Here is a 19,059-nt window from a genome sequence, read left to right as displayed (position 1 = left end):
TTCCCGTAGTTAGCATACGCGCGCACGACGCGCACGACGCACACAGCCGCGCGCGCTATCTGAGAATGAGTTTGCGGTGCCGCCGTGCACTGCTGATGCAAGAAAGTTATTATCTAACCTTGACGCTCCGTTTCACGGCCATGCGGGCCCCCGAATTTCGTGAGCACGTGTCGCAAATATACCGGAATCTGGTCGTTATCGTTTGCCGACGCCGTTTGGCGACGGCGACGTACAAAACCGCAGGCGGCGCGAGATATCCGCGACCGCAAGTCGATGCATTTTTAGTCGCGAACGCAACCGCGCGCGCGATTTTATATACGACGTATAAAATTTTTTTCCAGACGATATCGGCGTGTAACACGAGACGCGGTTGATCGCGCACTCGAGTAACGCCATTAAACCGAGCCATAAAACATTACGTGTCCGAATCTCGCTCAATTAACAGCAGGCGCCAAACTGTTTGTTCCCAGGAATCAGTTTTTGTAAGCGAGAGCGCATAGCGAACGGACGTATCGAATGTTATTCCGCGATATCAATTGTTGATGTTTTGCGTTCACATCAGTATTAACGGCGCGATAATTTCCGAGAAAAAAAAAAAAACGTTAGGTAAATCTTAATAATAATAAACGCGTGACAGTGCGGATAACGATAGAATTGTGCTTGAAACGTCTAATAGGAATATAATAATAAACATCGTTAATTTATATACATATACGTCTCTCGTTAGATTTATTAATATGAAAGAATTAATTATCCAGCGATTTGCGCCTACATGTATTTAAATGCATACCGAGAGATTAACACCACTAAACCACGTGGAAACATCTGGTCCTGATTGGAAATATCGCGCTGCTGCGCGCCATTGAATTAATCGACATCGTAAAATGCTCGACTTATGACATCGAGGCATTCGGCGATGTGGGATTTGATCTAACATTGTTGCGCAAACAGCGTAAGCGTCATATACGGCTCGGCGCCGGACGGAGCGGATAAGTTTTCGTAACCAAACACCGACTCGATACACAGTGTATCGAATCCGGTCGGTCACACAGAGGCGGATTACGTTTCTAGGAAGTGCTCCACACTCGACACCTCTTCCTTCGCGCGTGTGAGCGATGCCGTCGTTGAAGCGTAAAGAGGAGCCTGGAGAACGCCGTATCATCTCGCCACGTAGCCCGCAACCTGTCTTTTATCCGCCCTTCCGCCACCACGGCGGCGACTTGCGGCGACTTGCGGCCTCGATTTATTACGTCGGCGACCAAGCCGGTTAGTCAGCGGTTCCGCGAATCGAATCGTCCGTTCGCGGTAATATCACGTTGCGCCGATCAGAGGCGAGTGTTCCCGCTTTGCTGAAAATAGCGGCGAGCGAGAACGCGCGTGCGCACGCGCCTAGCGATCGCCTAGCGAACGACCGTATATCTCCGACTCTCTATTTCCTTTGAGCACGAGTGGTTACGCGTGCAATCGCGATAACGATTATTGACGAACGAACAAATAAACGAACGAACGAACGACCGAACGATCGGTCGGTCGATCGATCGATCGCGCGCTCGCGCATGCCACATGTTAGGAATATCCATATGCGGATCCTCACGTTACGTGAAGAAGCTTGACTAGGACACGTGTCGACGCGTGTTTTTGCCAGCTCGCGACGCAGATACGCGCTTCGTGCTTCGCGCACGCCCGCCGCGATTATGCAAACCCCTCACGTTTATCGCCGACCGCTCGACATGGACCTGACCTATCTTAATACGACGACCGATATCTCTTATTTGATTTATTATCGCGAATTAATGGGCTCGATATGCGAGCGGTGCCGATACCGATCGTTAGAGCTCAATGGGGCAGTGAAGGATGATACCGGGAGTGAACGATCTGATTTTGGCTATTTTTCTCTTTTCCCAGTGATGTCGCTGGCGGAACATCGATGATATCACCGGGAATGTATATAACGATAGAATGTATATACCGCATCGGGGAAAACCGTGGCAGCTGCAATGGAATATCGTGCAAGATTATTTCAGGCGACTTACGTCAGCGTATTTTATCGAGTGCCTGACCTAGGTCGTGATACCTACTCTATGAAGGGGAAAATTTAGCTTAGGCACCGCATGGATGGCAACAGAATTTATTTTGGGAAGAGATTCGAGTCTAAAATAAAGTAAAATCTGAACAACTTAAAATCTATATCCTTTTGGATTGTGATCATTTCATACAATTTAGAGAGATTATAAAATATAAATTTGATAATAATCATATAAAAAATATAACATGTAATCAAACGTATAATCAGTTTGATAATAAAAATCATACAAAAAAGTTAAACTAGCTGTTATTCTAGATAAAATTTTTATTTTATTTAATTCGATATTTTCTTTTACTAAATATTGTTTGCTTCTTTGTGAAGAAATCAATTTTGCTAGTACAGCTTTTACTATTCCTATCGTATGCAAGTTCAAGAACACATAAAATTTTCGATCGAGAAACGTCGCGTAGCTTGTCGCGTAGCGAATCATCGAAAAATTTAGTGACGCATATTGAAACTCGATAGCAGATTTTTATAAACAGAACAGAATTTCTATTAGATCATCGAGTCATTTAGATTTACATGTATCGTTTATACACTTATGACTTCACTCTCGTGACATGACAAATAGATTTCGGGCTAATTGCTCGATGACATATCCGCAAAATAATAAAGACAATTGCATATGTATTGCAAATTTTTTATAAACTTTTAGAAATGGCAAGCATCATTCGAAAAATTAAATTTTTATTACTATAGTTCAACTTTTATTTATATCCAATCAGGTTGTCTATTTGTGTGGAATCTGGAACATATATAATTCTCTCGTTGGCTTGTATATGTTGTAACCGAAGATATTTTCGGATCCATATTCATAATTTAGTAACAGATATGACCACTTTGATATTACATTTTATTTTTATCTCGTACAACTATATAAAAGAAATATGTGTTATCGCAAACTGAGTGTCACATTCGAAGATAAGTGCGAAGTATGAGTACGTGACTTTGTCTACAAACAAGATAGAGATTGGAATATCGTTTGAAGTGTTTATCGATAGATACTCGGGCAACGTTGTGTTAATTGCCCACTATATTAAAGTAGGAAAATATGCGCGCAATTTATAGCTTTCATATAATAATATACAATAAAATCTACATTTTTAAATCCGGTTCAATCGTGTTTCTGATCTCCTTCCTAGCATCGATAATTTAGCAGAGGCGATAATTTCAGGGCAATTTATATAGGCATTTTTCCAAGTGGGAGGCGTCATCTTGTTTACCACGCTTACCGACTGCTATTTATGAACGTGAAGTTCTAAAAAAAGGCCAAAACGATAGAGGCGAAAGTGAAACTGAACAGCAAAGTAGTAGCTGTGTGGCGCGACGGTATTCTTTTTGCTGGAGGTTTTATCGCATTTTTGCGCAGTTAGGCGATAACGATAGGCTCGCGAGATGCCCTTCCGTCACCGGCACACATACACACATACATGCACACGCGCACGCACACACACACACCATACACACACACACACACACACACACACACACACACACACACACACATGTAACACTTGCATACGCACCTACGTATCGGCCATATAGTCGCACGAGCGAAACTAAGCGCCATTGGGCGTGTCGCAAATGACATATTCATGACATATATGTGTGCGTGTGCATTTTTTCTTCGATGTACATATGTATCTGCGCGTATATGTGTGAATCGGACCGTGTTACCCGTGCCGGAATGCAGAGCCACGGTAAATAAAGACCTCGCGCGACCGCGAAGAAGCTAACCCGATAAGACTTCGCCGAAGATCTTCAAGGATGGAGATAAATTCTGCGAACTCTTTAATATTCAAGAGCCGAGCGGGATAAAATTATACTTTATTTTTCTGGCAAGAGTAACGCGAGCATCGGTTGATCCACGGTTGCGTTAAGGCGCGAAAGATTAATGCGTCATTCATGAACGTTTGTTCGATAAATAAAATTCAATTGTATGATGTAACGGAAACATTTTCAAAAACTACTAAGCAAACCACTTGACTGACAAGTGGCATAAGTCAAAACGTGACATCTGCTGAAAATGCATACACTGCAAAAAAAGTCTAATATTGCCTTCTTATCGGCTCTGTTAAAGCAGCATAATTCTCTCTCTCTCTCTCTCTCTCTCTCTCTCTCTCTCTCTCTCTCTCTCTCTCTCTCTCTCTCTTCTGCTTATAAAACTCGTGTAACAAACTGCTGTAGAAAATCAAGAATGTATCCGATAACAAATGAGACAAGTATACATAAGGTCAGTAGTATAATTCAAGAAATTACATGACGTAAAAAAAACTCATATGTGCAACATTTCTAATTTTAAAAATAATTAAAACATTCTAATATTACAAAAATATGTATATCTTTTATGCTAGTATAAAATCACAGTTTGAAAAATAAAAAGTTGTCCATCAGTTGTAATCTATAAGATCTACCCGCGGCACGAAACATACAAAACCGCGTTGGCGCATTTGTCCTTTGTTAGCACCGCAGCAAACTCGTGCGCGGATTGACGAGGTGTTTCGGATTACAGAGATCAAAGCACGCGCAAAGTTTGTTGTTAACGCGCGAGATAGGATGGGATGGGCCACGCGGATGGTTATCGGTAAGCCGAAAGCGTCCATAAGGGATTGCCGGGTAACGAGATAGCGTCAGCGAGGAGAGGATCGAACGTGTATAGGTTCGGTATCTTGCGTCCCCGCGATGTCCTTGAGCTGCGCGGATGAGACTCCTGAATTCGCTTCACGAATTACTTACGAAGCACGTGAGGATCTTGCTAAGGACGAAACCAGCCAGCTGTCACGTGCAATTTCTACGGACGACGACGACGACGACGACGACGACGACGAAGACGACGAAGACGGAGACGCACATCGCTTCTTGTACGTGTTCTACGTGGCACGATGAAAAGGAATCTTCTGCAACTCAGGACTTAAATCCCCCTAAAGCGGGTCGCAGGTGTGCGTTAATGAGTCGGGCAACGATAATGGAAACGACAGCACGGCTAAGCACACACAATGGACGGACCAACCGACCGGTCCACCGTGGTTGCGGTACTCTCCAACTAGTCGATGTCGCGTGAAAATTTGTATAGGCTGCTTCTTTAACACTTAACCCGTCCCGAGAAACTTACTTTACGCGGACAAGGCAAATGCATTCGATACCGAGATTTTTTTTCTCACACATAGAGATTGCAGAGTGTTACCAAGAACAGGAAAAGATATATCGCACATATTTTCTCGAAATAATACAAATTTTGAGGTCAAATCTTGAGGATGCAAATGAAGAAATCAACGTCGCACATTCTTTTTCAATTTATCAATCTTTATCGCCTTGGAGAAAATCAGTTTAAGTATCGTTCAATATATTCAGAACACAAATTTCTCGTGCTAATCTAACATCTTTAGATGTTATTGGCCGAAACTTGGTTTTTTTAATTAATAATTACACATTATATTAACATGAATAAAATAAATGACTTTTCGTCAAAATTAAAATTCTCACAAAAAGCAATAATTTCCGTGCTAAAAAAAGATGGGACACTGGAAGATATGATCGAAGCCGAAAGAATCGAGGGACCGGTTCTTCCGGCGCGATGCGATTTCCATCTATTAATAGACGGCATAAATACAGCGGAATGACGATATGAGGAGGCTCGCGCAGCGAAGAAAAACAAGCCTCACGGATGACAGCCACGAGAAGGACATTGATGGCCGCCGGTTGTCGATTACGTGCGTCGAATCACGATGCAGAATTCCCTCGGCGCATTCGTCCGCGAGAGCGCCTGCATGTTCTCGATTTAATTGTATGCTAATGTGTGCCGCGCGCTCGATTCGAGCGTGAAAGCGGTAGCCGCTGCCCCGCAGCGTTCGTTAATTAAAACGAGGACGATCGGAAGGCGGGGGCTCGATCTGCAAATCATTGTCGCATCTAATCTACGGACAAGATATTCATTAATTCGCGTTACGAAAGGCTGTCCATTAAGGACACGAGAATAAATCACGTCAAAGTGCTTTCGGTGCGAATTACATCGGGCGATATTAATTTGTATTTCCGACGCTAAGCTCGCCTCGTCGGGAGCAGGTGTGAGATATCGAAACGACACTAAGATGTTACTTTCAGCTCGCTGTTATCAGCAACAGCACATGTCCACGACAAGTTTCCAAACAAGTTTGACATCAGCCGTAATATCTCTCTCTCTCTCTCTCTCTCTCTCTCTCTCTCTCTCTCTCTCTCTCTCGCTCGCTCGCTCCTTTTTATCAAATCGTTCCGTATTACTACAATAAATCGTTATGTGATCTTGTGTGTGCGCATAAAACCCGCCATCCCTCGTGGTTATCAAATCATCGAAGCAAGAATATCTCAGCGGCGGCACCAGAGGAAACATCGCGCAAAGTACCGGTTGGAACTGTTTATACACCACGGAGGGAGAAGAGAAGAGATCCGTCAAACGTGTGTCCGCAAACACGATGAACCAAACTGCTCTCCAATCTCCCTCTCGCTGTGTTTCGTTAAATCCCGTCCGGGGCCGAAGTGAAGCTTTTGTCGCCGACACGAGCCGTCTTTGAGGGTCAATGTCAGCGGCACACTGTCGATAGCGAAAGCCTGGTTGAACGAATGCCTGGAAGGGTGCGATTTCGGATGTCACGTTCAGGAACGTGCGCCTGCTCCCCGTCCCCCTCGAGAGTGGCCGTCACTGAATTGTTGCATTGCTTTGTGCGACGTGCACTCGACTAACTCGTCACCAAAACCGTCACCAGCGAAGGGAGAAAAGCGAATACGACAATTGTAGGAGATTGCATTTGTAGCAGTACAGTACTAGTTATGCAGAGCAGATATAAACGTCATTTCTGTACAAAGCTTATCGATAAACAAAACTGACATTTACGTTATGATCAGAATAAAAAATATTACTCTGCATAGTATATCTTGTATAAACTGTATTTTAATACAATTTAATATAATTATACAATAGCAATATCATTTCAATGGTATTAACTTTGATGTTTCACGATTTAACTGCAAAATCAGCGGGACATCACACATCCTGCAAACTTTGTTTAAATTTAGCCAAACTGAGGAAACGGTATCACAAATATCTGCGGTCGAGTAATTGCAGTTGGAAGGAGAATCGAGGCGATGCGAGGCGATGTCGAGGACGAGAGCCATCCAATAAACCGAAATAGAGTCGACGGATAAGGAGCTTTTTTTTCCTCGCTGGGACGTGTACGCGCGTGAGAAAAAGGAAGTCGAACGATCGTGTAAGGAGGTCCTTGTAAGCGGACTTATCCCCGACGCGATAACGGACCCCCCGAATGAATCTCGCCAAAGAGAGAGGATTACCTGAGAACTCGTCTAAAGATTAATCCCCTCCTTCGACCCCGCCACGCCTGTACGCAGTTATACAGCGCGGGGAATTGCCATCCCCGGATTATATGCTCACGTGCTCCAGAAAGCACGGAATTCCCGCCAGATTTTCAAGGGGTAGAGAGAGAGAGAGAGAGAGAGAGAGAGAGAGAGAGAGAGAGAGAGAGACAAGCGGAATCTAAACTCTCATAGTCACATTTCATTTCGAATATCTGAAATTCTCATTAGTTGCACCTCTTTCCAGGCTCGGCGGGTATGACTGAAAATAATATAGAGTGCCGAACTTTAACAGAGTAATTACGGAATACTTTAATTACGGCAGTTATTCGCTCCCAGAAATTTTGGAGTTGAACGGTCGCCCAATTGTTCTCTCGCGTTAATTAAAACGATTTATAAAAAAATTACATTGTGATAAAAAATTATTCCAATATACATACATATATATATATATATATATATATATATATATATATCAGATATATGTATCTTATCAAATACAAACATTGCACTCGATGTAATCTGTTAATCTGTTATGCACACGATCTACTCGATCAAAATATATTCATTTAATATATTGAATTTTAGAAGAAATGTAGCATATTAAATTTTAATAGTAAAAAGTAGTAAATTTCAGATATTGTTACGGTTAATTGTAGGTGGAAAATTTTTCCCTCGGCAGAAACTTTTCGGCGCACGTACTCAGAAAATACATACGAGCGCGGTAGGCCATAATTATTTAATAAATTATCACAAAACATGTTATCAAGCATCAAATATAAACACTGGGAACAGGCGAGCTTCATATCATATACACACATATGTTACCAAATGTACCACAGACAAGAGGCAGAGATGAGAGATAAAGGGAAAGAAGAGAGGAGGAAAAATGCTTCCGTCGCTATAATTAAATGAGACTGCTAAAAGTTTCCCCTATTTTCCAACCCCGCGTATTCGCAAAATGCATGCAAGCGCCAGAACAGTATATCATACACGCGAGGAAAATGCGAGATCTCTCTTCTCTCTCGCGCGCGCACGCTCTCGGATAAAGCGAACACGACGTTAACAAACCAATTAGCAGTAAACCACCCCCAGGGCCGCAATAATTTACACACTCGTGCGCAGAGTATACATATATACGAATGCGGGGGGAGGCGCGGCAGCAAATCTTTCTCGTCTGGTTCTCCTCCTTAACTCTCGCCTTTGAGAAATCCAGCAAGACGGACAGCAAGGAAGAGAAAGGGCGAAAGACGGGGGGGGGGAGGCGAAGATAACGGGATCGCGTAAATAAGGATCTCGGCGTTGCCAGGACGAGCCGGCTGGCTGACGTTTTAGGTTAGTGATTTAGTTGGCGAGTCGTTGCAGGAACGCGATACAACCAACCGAACGTTTTGTGAGACCATATCCCGCCTCTTGTCGCAACATCCACTATGCATTTCGAATGCGAAGGAATCATGCGAAAACACAGATAAAGAGAAGGTAAAGGAGAAGGAAAAAAAAATGCGAGAGTGAGATTTAACCAAACTCGGGAAAGATTCCTACGGGAGAACTTCTTCACGCCGTCGAAGAAGGCTTTGAAATGTACGAGACTGTCTGCTACCCTCCCGGGAAACAGAAGCGACATGTTCGTCGGTTGCGATGCCATCTATCCTGCTACAATTATCAACAGTGACGACATGTGGATCTGCATTCGCTCGGGAATTCCCTGATTCAATTAGCATATGAGACACTTGTGCAATTAATATTGTTTTCATTTTACGACTTAGCAATTCGAATTATATTAGTTAAAAAATCATTGTTGTGTTTATAAGAGCTTAATTAATATCGCTCGTTCTATGAATTTTGACACAGGCAATTTTTAATGTCATTTAATTATTCTTGATAAAAAGGATAAGGCAAACTGAGAGAAAGTAAAAATATTTTCAATACATAATCGGATATAGAAAATAGTATATTCTAAATAAAAAAAAAATTGTGAAAGTTTTTTAATTCATGTAAATTTTTAAAAATATTGCACATGTTGCAACTGCCGAGACATTTCTGACAATCAACAAAATAAAAATTAATGTTCTTAATGTATTCGATGTTTATAAGTTAAGACAATAGTATCACGGCAATGTGAGGGCGGCCGTCTTTTGACACATATTCAAAGTATCTTTACCAACTTATGCGAACAGGATATTCTGACATCGAATTACATATTCCGTACACGCTCATGTAACATTATGATACCGCGAAGCCTCTCTCTGTTTCTGTCGAGACAATGAGAGAGTTCGGAACAATCTTCCATGAGAAATTTGAGCCCGGATCGAGTCACGCGGGTCGGCACGAATTATGATCATCGAAAAAAAGACCGTTATAGCCTTGCCGATACGAAAACGATTTCTGGTATCAATCATAATAATGCATAAAATATCTACTTGACTTTAATTTGTATTCATATTTCCCATTTATCACATTCAATATTTTAATTGCGAGATTATATCTAGCGCGAAAAATAACAGCTTTATATATCACGTCGGTATTAGAAGTGATTTTTAAATTATATCAAGCACATAATGTAGCATTTAAATATTTATTTTCTTTCTTTTTCTTCAATTATTTTCTTACCATAATTTGTCAAGATTTATTCAAATGGCAAATACATTAAGATTTGAATTAGAAATTCATTGCTCTTCGCTAGAAATAATTATACAATAAAAAAATCAATAAAATCACGATTCTTTTCAGTTAACTAAAGTTCGATAATTTGCGTGTAACATTAAAATGCAGTTGAAGAAGCGCTCAAGCTCCTCTCCTCTCCTCTCCCTCCTCTCTCTCTCTCTCTCTCTCTCTCTCTCTCTCTCTCTCTCTCTCTCTCTCTTATTCGTCCGTTAATTGGGCTGAGGACGAAAAGTTTCGACAAACCTCACAAAAGCAGAATGTAATTTCCTTAATTACCGCAATTCGGCAAACCATCCGAAAATGCGACACCGTAATGCCGCCCACCACACGTCGAGCGAGTTTAACATAATTAAACTCACTCCGAGGTAATTTTTAACTAATCGCCATGTCTAAAAGTCGAGAACGCATAAAATTCTTCTATCGCGATGACTATTTGGCTTATTACCTGCTTATCGCTTCTATTCTTGTAAAAATCTCATCGATTTTCGTGGCCAAATACTAATCCTCTCTAAGCGTAATGAGAATACGTTTAAACTTCAACGTCCAAGAAATTTTCAAGTACATGAAATGACGGTAAATTTTTAAAAAATGACGTAACACATATGTATATGTATATGTGCTTAAAAGCATTTTCTTGAATAAATTAAATTTAATTAAATTTAACTAAATTAAATTAAATTTAATTACAATGACCTATTATTTCCATTGTTATATCATATCTTTAATTCTTGAAATGTCAATGTGTAATCATGAATGCCTCTCATTAAAACGTGCATTTCCAGAACAAAAATAAACTCGAATTTAGATTAATTTATCGTATTTGCGCGTTGCGCGAATTGCCTTTTCCCCCTGTTTTACACATAAAACAGGTTTCAGATCCGGTTGAGTCCAGGTTATGCGAGAAAAAAAAAACCAGGAACTGTGTCGGAAACAATATTATCTTCATTCACGCGACCGACGACGAATCGCAACGTTCGAGGAACTGCAGCTATTGTACTCAAATATAACTTCGATTTTTCTAACGCGATTTGTATTCATGACGATCTCATTGCGGGCTTTCAACACGCAAGCGAGACTCGTCGACGCGATAAAATTTTGCCTTCGCGAAAAATCGCGTCGAAAATGGTAGGAAACCGCGCGAAGAAATTGACGGAGGAAGTACAAAGGAGAGAAAGGAGGGGGACAGCGCGGGGCCCGGTTGCAGTTCATGAATGTTAATGACGTATATACGAGTAGGCGAGGCATCCTACCTTTCCTCTCTCTCCTCCCCGCCCTGGCCGCCTCCTCCTCCGCAACCACCTCGTACAATCCATACATATTTGCATGAATTTGGCAAACAGCTCGTTACGAATGCGACGGATGCCATATACGCGTGCGTGCAAACGTGAGCGCGCGCGTGAAAACGCGCATGTGTTTGGGTCAACGTGTGAAGGCCGTTCGGCGCCTCGCGCGAGTCCGCGAGCTGAATGCGAAATCGAATTAATTTTTGACTCGTAATTACCGCGTCTTGTCACGGAGCCTCGCCTCTGAGAATCGTTCTCTTGGGTTCATTATCATCTCGACCTTCGCATCGCGATTATCTCGCGCGCCGAAAAACATCTAGTATGTGTTATATCACTCGCCGCGAACGTTCCATTTAACTTCTTTTAACGACGTACATTGAAGAATTCTCTGAAAAAATTCTTTAAGTTTAAGACGAGCAATATCGAGATATTTTATCAAAAGGAGTATCTTTTAAATTCAATATTTGCCTCTTGTTCTTTTTATTTTTTTTTTTTTTGGCTTTTTGTTCTCTTTTTCTCCCTTTCTCTCTTTTTAGTACCTTTTAAATTTAATTTTGGCTTCTTATTCTTTCCATAATTTTTCTCGTCGAGCTACTCGAAATTATTTAATAAAACATGCGCTTCTAAGTGAACTAGTGTTATTATTAACATACGATACGATGAGAGAGATAAAAAAAGTTTCAACTTCGCAACAATCCACCGGGTGCTGGATGAATGAAGTCTAATCCCCTTTATATAAACTTGCGTCTTTTATATCTATGCGAGAATAGTGAAGAATACTATGCGTCTTCGTTTAACAGAAAGTAATTTCAACTCTCGCCATGCAAAAATTACTTTTTTTTTTTGCTCGCTGCAGAAAATGAAGATAAGAAAGAAACATCGTCCTTTCTTCCCGCACGGCTTTGTGCGCAACTGTCGCTTTGTAGTTTGAAATGATAACCTTTTATAATGTCGATATTAATATCTTTTACAAGTTTTTTCTTCTCTTAATGAACATGTTTTTAAAAAATATATTTATTTTCTTATTACTATACTTTATTAAGTAAAACTGTATAAAAAAATTTTAACGCGAAGAAAAGGAAGAGATAATGATATCTCTAATTTAAAACAAATATATATATCAGTGAAGTGGCTTATTGATACTATAATATGAAGTATCAATATTCTCAGCCAATTATCAGAATATCGATGTTACTCTGCCAACCGTCATTAGTCGCGCTGCTCTTCTTTAATAATAATTGGCACATCCACGATCTCGTCAGCGTGCCCGGAATGTCTTATTCAAGAGAAAGGGAAAAAAAGCGCGACCGATAATAACGCGAGAATCCTGTTGAATTTGACGACAAGACGAGGAGCCAGAGAGTGTATCCCCTCGAAGAGAATTTAATTAAGAGCAACTTCCACCTTTTCAAAAAGAAACGCGCGCTCGAAAGGGAGGAACATCTCGCCCCGTCGTCTTTAAGGCATCCTTGGGGCGTTTCTCGGCCTCAGGGTCGGGGTTCAGGGTCAATCCCCAAACTCGTCGCTCCTCTCTGTTCCCCTGCGCCCCATCGGCTTACTTCCACCATTACTTGGCGATTCTTCACAAGAGATGTCGTCTCCGCTGCAGCTGGATGCGATTGCAAATGGCGCTTTTTCTTAAGAGCGTTCAACTCGAAGCGACACTTCGTTCAAAATCATATTAGCTCGATCATATTCGTCAGCTCATACAAAAGATTTGATTTTAATACATATGTAATGTCTCTTTTCTAATTACTTAAATAAATCGACGTACATTGTACACATTTCATTATATTAAATAGAGCTGAGAAATTAAATTTAATGCTGCGCGTAAATGAATACAAATGTAATCTAATATTTTTACTTTAAATTTCAAGGTTCTTTATTATTTTGTCCACGTCCCAACGGCGCTCATTGAAATCGATACCTTTGATATATATCGCGGCAAATTGCATAGATCGCATACAAACGATTATCAGCGTGTATGCGAGCGGGCAATTCGTTCGTGAAGCGCAATCGGCGAGTGTTAATCCATACGCGTCCGCTCCAAGTGCAATTATAGACAGATTAATCACGATCACGCGCATGCGATCAACAGCCCTGCAATTTGACTACCTCTTCGTCTGCCACTCACTTTCGGACGATGCAAATGATATAATGGAACTAATTGATCGAAAATTTGAAATGCAAATTTCGTCGCGTGTAATATTCCGAATACACGATCTCGGTTAAGTTTCTGTAAATGTGACTGTAATTAGTGCGTTATCTATGTTAAATAAACATGTCCCTGTACAAAACTGCACTGCATTGACTGAAAATAAAATAAGCCGAATAATGTAATAACTCCACGTTAATTAACGAAGGATTATTTCAAAATTTATAAATTATGCACTCCTACCGAGAAGCGCTTTTTCACTATCCCGCCTCATTATCCCGATTTAACAGCTGCGATTTAAGATACCTTGTCGTTATCTGATAAACGTAGATTTCTAACATTTTTGAGAAAGTTTGTATGCCGTACAATAAGTGCACCGTATAAACTGATTATGTTATTCTTATTGATCTTTTCCGCAGTGGCGTTTTGTACATACGTAACTTGCAAATTCAATGCACGCTTTGTCGGAGAAACTCCGCAGTAAAACGTGAATGCTCGAAATAGAAAACAAGCATGCACGAGTACGCACAGATTAGAACGTATTACAGGTCTTATTAATATCTCTGTATTCTCCCTTTCTTTTTTATGTTTCGAAGTAGAACCCATTAACCTGATTTAAAAGAATTAATCTCCGCTGAAACGGCAATTTTTCTATACTTATAGCGATTCGCTTTTAGATTCAGGCTATTAGATCTCCACCGTTCTCTTAATAGTTCTACAATAAGCTTTCATGTGTCTTCGTAATGTCTAGACTGAGTCGTGGCAAGGCCAGAAGAGAAGCGATATAAAGATGAAATTTATAAGCCCGCAAAAAACTGTCCTCCAATAAATATTTACGTATGAAAGATGTCGCACGAGAAAAACGAATTCACGGGGTGTTTTCCATGGGGAGTGGAACGTCTACGGATGGTCGTGGAACGTTCCTTCCCCGATTTATTCCCGGTTAAAATCCGAGTCCTGGGTGAGCTCGTCGCGCACCAGCAACGGCGGAAATTTATAGATTGGCGCGCCTTTCCAAAGACGTCCGTAATAGTCGTGGCCAAAGCGAGGAGACGAACACGAGAGTCCGCAAAAAAAAAAAAAAAAAAGAAAGAAAGAAGAAGGAAATCACTGTCGCATGAAAGGCATAAATAAGCCCTATTGCACTATATTGCACGACGAACGGAAGGGGCGGAGGCCTTTACATCTCTTCTCTTTCACTCTCGCTTTGCGTTGCGCACATCACGGCGATCCTGAAACTTCGTGATTCATGATCATCATCTACAATCGCGATATCGTATTGTAGCTCGAACGAGATTCATATGGCGGCTCTAACCGCAGGGTTTAGATAAAGGTGAGTTCATAGTTGCATGGGATGCAGCACAAAGAGCTTCGTACGCTGAGTGTGAATTAACCTTTCGACATCGTTCCTCCTTTCCTCCTTTTAATTGCGGAACATAAAACGCGGTGAATATGTCAGGAGAATAGGAGGACAGCGTTCGGAACAAAGGAAATTCGTGCGGAAAATTTGCGACCTAAATTTTATGCCTGCGCGCTAACGATGTAATTATATTAGAAATAAGAACGTTAAATGCCGGAAGAGTACCAATTACGTCATCGTATTATTTACTTTTCCGTTTTAAAGTCGAGAAAGTCGACACCTTACCTAAATTAAAGACTACTGCTTAACAAAATTTATCAGATAATAACGCATATAGTCTAAAAATATTTGTTACATATCCGAAAGATTAATTATAAATCTATTTTCGATCACTTCATAAAAATTGTAACAGATTATAAGCTATTCTTGTAAAAGGAATCTACCAAACTGCGTATCTCAATAAAATAAAAAAAATAATTACAAACCTTGAAAATGTATCAATTAACAATTGGAATACATATAATCTTCATGTATATACATAATATATGATCAAAGAGAGAAAGATAGAGAAAGAGAGAGAGAGAGAGAGAGAGAGAGAGAGTGAAAAAATTAAAAAGAAAAACTATACTGATTGATATAAAAAAGATCAAGATATATCCGACTGTGTACTCGCAATACCGAAGTTAACAAATATTTTTTTCAATGATGCGCGTGAAAAGGTGCACGGGCAACCGGGTACGGGTTTTTAGCAGCATCCTCTCGACGCTGTCTACCTCTTTAAATGCATCGTAGTGGCGTGATTCCATGCCGTTGGCCTTGGAAGCTGCTAGAGCGTTCAGGCTTCTCCTCGCTCGGTGGCCCTGAGAAGGTGGCCACGGTCAAGGTTACAAGCATCCTCCTCTCTTTCGTCTTCTTCTCCCTCTACCCTCCCTCTAACTCTTAGCAATCGCCTGTGCATACGTGCACGCATCGCACACGCATGCAGAAACGCATACACAACAAACTCCAACGGGTCCTGGCCGTCCTATTCGCGCGCGAGCAACCTAAACTCGCCGTTGCAGCTTGATACATGTGCACTCGCCTTGAGGTATCGCCCGGTTGCGCTCGAAACGAAAATGAAACCGAAAATGTAGACGTGAAGCTCTCACGAGCTCTTACCTTATTGTGTTCAAACAAGCCTAAATTACAAACGTGACGAATATATTTCTCTGATACTTTAAATGCGTTTAAAATAAATAGATATATCTTAAATACAATTTTAGCGCCCTATGTGTCAATTGATGACAAACGGTTAATGCAATAATTATTTTTCAATTATATCGCCTTTTATTTCCATTACTATTTTGAATGCATATTCGATGACGTTTAATGTAAAATAAATTCGGAATTTGCTTCATTTTATAGTCGATAAACTTTGACATAAACTATCTGGATATTTAAAATTCAATAACAAACATATTTTTAAAATGTTCGACGTATTATGTCGCATCATAAGATTTAATGCGCAAATATTTTTGAAATAAACCTGAAGCAAGTAATAGCAAAAGATGACATAATTATTGAAAAAAAATAATTGAATGTTTGTTATAAGTTGATAAATTGATAAGTTGATAAGTTGATAAAAGTCGATGCAATTTAAGTTATATTTATTCATACCAAATATATTGAAATACAGGGTGGCGCAAAAGTCACTGGACACTGGGCACTGATGTAAACAAAAGATTTATGTGTCATTACAAATACATTAAAACTTCCTACTGTACTACGTCTTGCTGTTACTTTTGTTTTCTTTTAACCAACTGTCCAGTGACTTTTGCGCCACCCTGTATATTGAAATATATTGAAATTTCTTCATATGTATCAGAATACATTCATTCTGCAATTCGAATACTTTATTTTATTAAAATATCAATTTTATTTATATTACGAAAAAATACACGCATCTATAATACGCAATCATATCAAAAAAATCAAAAGTATTATTATTCATATTCACATATTAATATCATATTAATATCAGGAATTATTTTTTTGAGCTTCATAAAAGCTTATTAATAAATTCATATTTAAGAAAAGTGAGTAAGTCTGAAATAACTTTTTAAATCCATTAAGATTTATCGAGTCAGGGATGTTTTTAAAGAAATGCGATTCGTGAAGAGAGAGAAAACATTTCTCAGCCTCAGCCTGCCATTATTTGTCACGCACGTTTATCTGCGATAATGGCGCTTAGCGAGATAAATTGCGCTCATCGCGAGCGAACTCTCAATCAAGCAAACAGCAGACGGCATAGGTCGGAAGTCTGGAAAAATTCGACGCCGTACAACGCGGCGGCGAAGAAGGCCCAGGAGGGTTCCCGACCCGCGTCGAACTGGAGGAACATAAACAGAAATAGGACAGGTTTCCAAGGCTGCATCTATATATAGGATGCACACACGCACACGCGGATTACACGCGCGCGAGTGCGAGCGTACTATGAGTGGAGCGCTGTCATAATGTCGTGTAGCGCTCTCTCTCTCTCTCTCTCTCTCTCTCCCTCTCTCTCTCGTTGCCCTTCGTCCTCTCGCTCTCTTACTGGAGGTCTAGAGCACAATCTAATACGCACGCATATACACGCGCATACATATGCACACATAGCACCGCGATGGCTCTATAGAGAGCGACCTATGCGCGACGAGAAAACAGACTAGCGGCGTTCATTCATGCCCTCTCGAACGCGCGTCCAGAGAGTTGCTTTACGACACGCGGACGTGAACACGACTCGCCTTCGTTCCTTCCCCGACGACGACACCGCTCTTTTATTTCCCTCGTGCAAAATACACACCGCCGAACGTAAATCATCGCGTCGAAGAAAGAGAAAACTTGCGATACAATTCTGGCCCATGTTGCGTCGCGTGAATAAAAAAAAAAACAATTTATATTTTTTAAAATATAAATCGTGCAAACATTAGTTCGAATTAATGTTTTCTTTCGATATAAACATTGTCGCTAAATAAAGACACTATTGGTAAATGTAACACACGCAACGTTATAAAATTTTAACATAGGGACGCCGGTCATCTGAATAATTTACTGAGTTTATAATAGACCTCGGCAGGCAACGGTTTAAAAGTTTTCCGTTTAAGCTTTTCAAATTTAAGATTTTAGCGTAAAAAGTGCGCAAGATTCATATTAATGTAATAGATGCAAATTCCTTTTGCTCCAAGAAGCAAAGTTCCGATTAGTTGTGAACATTCTTTGAACTCTGATTTTTTTTTTTAAAACTTCTTACCCGTAATAAGATCCTTTTTCCTTTGAGGCGTTCCTGAAAAGTGCCGTGGAACCCATGATTCGCGTGCATATTTTAGAACTCTGTTGAGTGCGCGAACCGGTTCCGCGGCCCTTTTGTGAAATCAACGAGCAACGATTAATATTAAAAATCAGTAGAGCGAATTAACCGGCGATTGGGACCATTGTCGAATTCACGTAAAGTTCGACATCCCGTTTTCAGTTCCCACTTCCGAAAAAAATCAGCGGTGTCAAATTTCACGGGGCGACGAATCGGAATCGATTTGTCGGTATGACAAGCCGAACGTCTGTCGTTTGCCGTTCACTGATTTCACGAGATGTTTTAGCACGCATTCGAATGTCGACATCAATGGCGATATAGGGACGCTAACCGGGAGGAAGGACCCTTTTTTTCTCGTTCCTTTAAAGCTTCCGCCTTGTCTCTAGTCCCGAGAATCGAGCCGAAATCTTCCGAGAATCTTCGCCATCATTTGGATACCATCTGCCGCGACAAAAATTGCGCGGTACGCTTTTATCTAAATATTTGGAGATCATAAAACGCGGCGAGCGTCAAACTCATAAAAGAAACGGCTGGATTAACTGCGTTTCGGTGGGACGTGGTTACGTAAGAAGGAACCAAGTAGCAAGTCGAAACCGAATCCAGTTTTGCTGCCATATGTTTGCGCGAGGCGAAATTTATTCTCGCGGCGCACACACTTAGATGTAAGAATTTAAAAATGAAAAATATGGATTTTTTTTTTTAATTTCGTGATTTATAATTCTCGTAACAAAACCTGCTTTTATATAAAAAGAAATGTTCACCGCTAAGAAGAGAAAATATTTTATGTTCGGTTCTTTCTTATATTGCCACGCCCAGTTTTACGTCACAAGTATTAATATCGTA

The 19,059-nt window shown here is 40.6% G+C and overlaps 1 protein-coding gene across 1 annotated transcript in view; it reads right to left on the bottom strand.

Annotated features, from left to right (window-relative positions):
* The window catches only part of LOC105427907 (headcase protein), a 166,327-nt gene that overhangs the window by 144,082 nt on the left and 3,186 nt on the right, over positions 1-19,059 (bottom strand). The gene's annotated exons all lie outside the window — the stretch shown is intronic.

This window comes from Pogonomyrmex barbatus, unplaced genomic scaffold (assembly GCF_055798465.1).
Source record: "Pogonomyrmex barbatus isolate J1 unplaced genomic scaffold, ASM5579846v1 scaffold6, whole genome shotgun sequence".
NCBI lineage: Eukaryota > Metazoa > Arthropoda > Insecta > Hymenoptera > Formicidae > Pogonomyrmex > Pogonomyrmex barbatus.
This window is presented reverse-complemented; position numbering and strand designations above follow the sequence as displayed.